The sequence below is a fragment of the Polypterus senegalus genome, chromosome 7 (assembly GCF_016835505.1).
Source record: "Polypterus senegalus isolate Bchr_013 chromosome 7, ASM1683550v1, whole genome shotgun sequence".
NCBI lineage: Eukaryota > Metazoa > Chordata > Cladistia > Polypteriformes > Polypteridae > Polypterus > Polypterus senegalus.
Window position 1 is genome coordinate 86919942 of NC_053160.1, and position 6000 is coordinate 86925941.

Here is a 6000-nt window from a genome sequence, read left to right on the forward strand (position 1 = left end):
TCCTTCAGGTGGCCAAAGGTCATTTTCAATTCATGCCCTTGTCTTAGACAGAGCTGCATTATATCGAGTTTGTTGCCCAGAGTTGGGGTCAGGAAACAGGGTCATTAGAAAATTCCTACAGGCATATCCCCTGTCCCCATACAAATTCCATCATGATGACCTGTGGAATATGTAAACATTGTGAATACAATACACACATCACCATGATTAATAATTAGATTATTACCTTGTTCAAATGTCCGATACAGGTGTGACTCCTTCAAAATTCTAGAGTCATGAACAGACCCTGGCCATTTAGCCTCCACATTTGATACAAGGTAGGATGCATCACAGATCACCTGAGAATTGATAGCATGTAGGTCAAACAATTTTACTGTCAACATACCTATTGGCTATTTTCAACTCTTTCAAAAAGTGACATTACCTGCACGTTAATACTGTGGAAGCCTTTTCTGTTCACGTTATCTGGCTCATTTGGACCTGACGGGGCCTTCATTCGGATCTGTGTACAATCCAGTGCCCCAATCACATTTGGAAATTCTAGGTAATGAGAATTATAGGCTGATTGTGAGATGCTTTATGAAACTGTGGGTGTGTTACCTACCTGCAATGGCATGAAACGCCTCTTTTATCGTCTGCACACGCAGGTGTCCAGGAAACACTATGAAAACCCGAAGGAAATGTTTCAGAGCCAAACAGACTTTACGAATTGCCTGGCAAACTGCACTTTTCGCTAGATGTTCCGCATCGCCTACAGTATATAAAAAAGTGCTGCTTGCAAGAAACCTCAAAGCGATGCAAACTGTCTGTGTGGTTGTAAGAGCCCGACTTCGCCGAGTTTGACTTCGAATATAAGGAGCTAATAAATCTTTGAGGTACAATATTCCCCCTCAGCTAAAGCGGTATCTTTCGAAAAGAATTTCCTCTGGGAGCAATAAAGGATCTTGCCGATCGCTCAAAACCCTCTCTATATAAAATTCTCTTCATATAATTTGTGCACCAATATCAACTGGTCGCTCATTCATGAACGACGAAGCCATGACTGGATGAATTCCACGCACTGTCACTAATTACGTGTGTGAGCTAATCCTTGTTTACATAGAACAAACCTGCTCCGAGAAGGTTTGAGGATTAGGATGTGTTGCTATGACACTTCCAGCAAGAGTTTCGAAAAAACCGACAGATCCAGGATCAGGCCAAATCGTCAACAATTACATCCGGCTAAGCGAGTAATCCATGTACGAAAAATACCCCCCAGGCCTTCACTGGTTGTCCTCAGAAACTCACCTCACCCCAAGCAGCCTGAGGCCAAACACAAAAGGCAAGGCATGGAGCCTAAACGTTTAAAAGGTCAAAAAACACTGAAATACTAAAGAAGGCCCTTCAAGGGAGAGAATGGCTTGAACAACGAAAGAAAACAATATTCCTTAAACAATAAACAACTTATTAAACGGAAAAGGAGATCACAAGGGGAAAAGGCCAAAGTAACACAAAAAAGAATATGCCTAAAACGTCAATCCAAAGCAAAGCCCAATCCAAAAACAAAGAGAAACTCAACAAAGCAAAAAGTGAAAATTATGAAAACTAAACAGTACTTACAAAAACACTCCACAACACTTCAGTGACACTCTGAAGGCTTAACTCCAAATATAAACGATGAGGGTGGTCCCTCAGGAATGATATTATTGTGGTCTTGCTTCTTGTGGACCCACGCATAAAACACATGGAACATAACTGTAAAATAAATATACACAATACATATTACACATACACATATAAATAAAAAACAATATTAACAGAATACTGTATATAAAATGGCAGCATTAAAAATAATTGTTCAAAACCAACAGAAATGGCAACAAAGACAAAAATAAAGTTAAGCTAGGGAACAAACCCTGGCTAAAACATACCAGTAATACAGGTCAGCTTAGTGGAAAGTTGCTTACAAACGTGTAAACAGCATTTTTGATAAAAAATGAACACAATGTACAACTTAAACTCAATTAACCTAAGTAGAAATTGACAATAGGAAAATGTAAGCAAATGTGAGGTGCTAAACTTTTTTTAAAAATAGATCTTAAAAATGTTTCCAAAAAATATTTACAATTTTGAAGATTTTGTAGATCATGAACAAATAGGATGCTTTCATTACATTTATTTTAAAATTCACATATATCTACTGCATCTACTTTCAGGAAGGCTACAGCATTCAAAATGGCAGTTTCCATGTTTGTCAGCACACTTAACTTAGCTATATACATTTTTTTATCTTGCCCTTTCCAGAAGTAAATCTGTAAAATCTTTTTTGGTTTGTACCCAAGCTGCTTAGCTCTCTTAGAATGGCTAGAAATAATTAATTTCATACAATAATGTATATTCAATTTTATTTTTTACTGTAACCTATACTATGATAAGTCTCTATTTGGTTATCCCTACTTACAAAATAAGAATTTCTTTGTGTGAACACAGATTCCTCACACCACAAGAAACATTCCTAATCATTTGTCTATATACAAAATGGCATTCTTGATACAATGCTATCCAAAGAAATGCAGATAAATATATTAGATCACAATGTTATGATTATGAGAGCTTAATTAGATTTAAAAAAAGAAAGGTAAATGAGTGCAAACATAAAAAGACAATATACCACACTTAAGATCCCCCAGAGACTGACAGCATTATCATTGTATGACACTAAGATTTCTTCCCTGCTTTAATGGTCCAGTCTGGCAAATAAAAACTTTTTTTTCCCTGTATGCCTGATTTTTATTTTGGTTTGATTTTGGGTAAAAAATGTGAAGTAAGGAAGTTTTTTAAGAAATAATTTCAAATTCATATATCAATAATATGTATTACTTGGCTTTGTCATACTTGCATTATATTTGCTCGGATTCATACACATGAGCCAAAAAAAAATCCCTAGAAAGAGGGAAGAAAAAAAATTAAACATCTAACAGATCAAAGCTGTGGGAAACACCACTTATGGACAAAATTAGCAGACTATCAATTTCATTAATCTAATACCAAGAGAACAGTAGTAGAACCTCTTTTTAAACTGAAGTCCATAATAGGAATGATTAGAAATTCAATGGCCCACTGGTCAAAAGTAATGGAGACAGCTTGATTAGAATTAAAACAAACTTGAGTATAATTTTTGATATATTGTTGTATATTAAAACAGCGCAAACATTTCATTCTCTTGGGTTTTCAAAAATTTTTGGGTGCCCTGAAAGTAAGGGGTCATGTTCTTATACATCTTTTCTAGCACTTCTTGCCATGAATAATAGACCAATAAAACCTTTATTAGGCAGTAAAGTAACCTGTAGAGCTTTCTTTACAAGCTATTCAATGCTCAACATTTAATCACATTCAACAATGGTTAGGAAAACCAAACTTTTTTCAGACATGACAATTTATTCATTGTGATTCTGCTGCTTTACATCATGGTGATAAGCACAGTTGTTGGCTTCATTGTTTGTCTCTTCATGAAGACAGACAATAACAACAAAAATAATATTCGTCTGGCCTGTTTAGGAAATCAGTTTTTGGCAAATAAGAAAAAGTTAGATCCCTTTAGTCAATGTCATTGCTAGGCATGAGCAAATTCTGTGACCAATGGGATATGCCATTAACAATAGCTCAAAAGAAGTTGGTTGGGTATGTCAAAGTCTCTGTCCCCTAAACTGTGTTGGTAAAAGCTCTTGTGTCATCCATTATCCTATAGCTGAACACAAACGTACTATAAAAAATTGTTCACATAAGCGTGTAGTAGCTCTTCATTTCACTCAATTGAAACACTCACTTACTAGTTTAAAAATTATTCTTCAGAAAATTATAAAACCCTGGGTTGTGACCAGGAAAAAATTGCTATTAAGAAGGCATTTTGGATTTGCAGGTTTAACGCCTGTTTCACATACAATTTAAAATAAATCCATGACTTCAGTTGTTTTATTAAAAACTAACACATTACACTTGTAGATACCTAACATATTCAATTTCTTATACTACTCACATTTTATTTAAGTAAATCCCTTTAGTACATTGCTCTTTATTTTATGTGATAAATCCTGTTTATATACCATATGTGTAGATACAGTAGAAATGTGTAATTCTGTATGTATGAGATATGTGTTATATATACTGTACATTTCACAGGCTTCTCCTCAAATACTCCCAATACAGGGTAAATAGGACTGATTTTGACTTTATACTCCTTCCAAATCTCCCAGCAAGCATTGTCCACCTCCTGACTCTGACTCCCCAGGTGAAGCAGAGCAGCTTCTTTTATCCCTGACCCAGGAGTACTTCTGGTGCTGTCATGTTGTCCGTCTTCAGCAACTCCCTCTAGTGGACCCCGAGAATCCCAACAGGGCTGTCCACCAAAGCTACAGTATATCTCCCATGCAGCCCTGTCTAATGGGATGCACGCAAGCGGCGTGTCACTACCTTTCCATTCATTATTACAGCCTCTCAATCAGGAAAGATACCACTAACCAACCTGGTCAGGATGCACATCCACTGACATCCTTCCATATAAAAGATCTCCCAGCCAAGTAATCAAACATCCATCCCAGCTGGGATGCCCACCAACCTATAAATATATTATCACACACATGCACCTTTTGAACAGCTTAAAGGCTCTGGTGGTGGCTTATTTATCATATATACTCGTGGATAAGTTCTCCAGCGGAAAAGTCGGGACTTGATTTTACAGTTTAATCTCTGGTATTTTACAATGTCTACCGTATAAGTCAAATGTGGAAAACTCACACTATTGGTACACCTGAGAGAATAACCACGGAGCACACTGCCTTTATTTTCTATGTATTGTGCCTACGTGACCACACATTTGCACTGATTTGTGTTTTTTGTATCTCACACCCTCATATACCTTTATCGTAAGCACATTCCTTATCTATGATGGAGCATTCAATCAGAAGAAAATATAAAGCTTGTTTTAAATTAAACATTGTTGAAGTAGCGAAAGAAACTGGTAATTGCGCTGCTGCAACAAAATTCAATGCGTCTGAGAAACTGATGTGAGATTGGAGGAGGTAAGAAGATGTAAAAAAAAAAAAAAAAATGAAGTGTCACATTTTTGAACGGGCGTATAAGTCAGGGTCTGATTTTATAATCGATTTTTAGGGTTTCAAGACCCAACTTATACGTGAGTATATACAGTAATGCTGATCCACAAGGTAAGTGGTGATTTACTAATGCCTGTTCTCTTCCTCCCTCTGCAGTCTGGACAATTGATAGACAGATCATGGATGACATCACTGTTGTATTTGTCTTCCTGGAATCTCCTCATTCTGCCTGGCCAGCATTTAGCCGGAAGCGTTGCCGTCTTTTACAATTTTTGTCTTAGATTCGTGTCCTGAGGAGCATTACATTTTGCTGAAAAGCAGTAATAATTTATAGCTACAGTATATGTGATGTCACCCCAAACCTTTTTATTTGTTCTGTCTCTTTGATATTATATAGTATGTGTTAAATTTTCCCATTTCCAATTAGCTCTTTCAATTTACGTGCCACAGTTGTGGAGGTATGATTGACCCTGTGGTCGATTTACTTAAAGGATAAGCTCAGTATTTTATAAGTCAAAGTTATTTCTTCAAAATCATGATATATATGCATATGCCATGTGAAATTGTGGTCTGAAGTGCTTAAAATGTACTGAATATGTTCATTTTTTAAGTTAAAACAGTTGTCAAATACTGTTCCTCTTCTTGCGATTACGCACACTTTGCAAAATAGCTTATACATGTCATTTTTTAATAAGAAAACACCAATGCTATGAGTTTCAGCCATTTTTAAAGAAGAAGACCAGCTGTTCGCCTCAACTCTGTACTTGTCTTCTTCCACAATAATCTTTTACCCATCCGGGTCATGGTTTCCTTTAGAAAGACCAAATCATAGTAAACTGTTCATGTCACATGGTCGGTTTCATTTTGATTTTCTTCCATATTTATGGAATATAACTTACACAATCAAATA

General features: G+C 36.2%; 1 pseudogene; it reads right to left on the reverse strand.

The window, feature by feature from the left end:
- Positions 1-947, reverse strand: part of LOC120532035 — a 77920-nt pseudogene extending 76973 nt beyond the window's left edge.
- Positions 948-6000: the final 5053 nt, after the last annotated feature.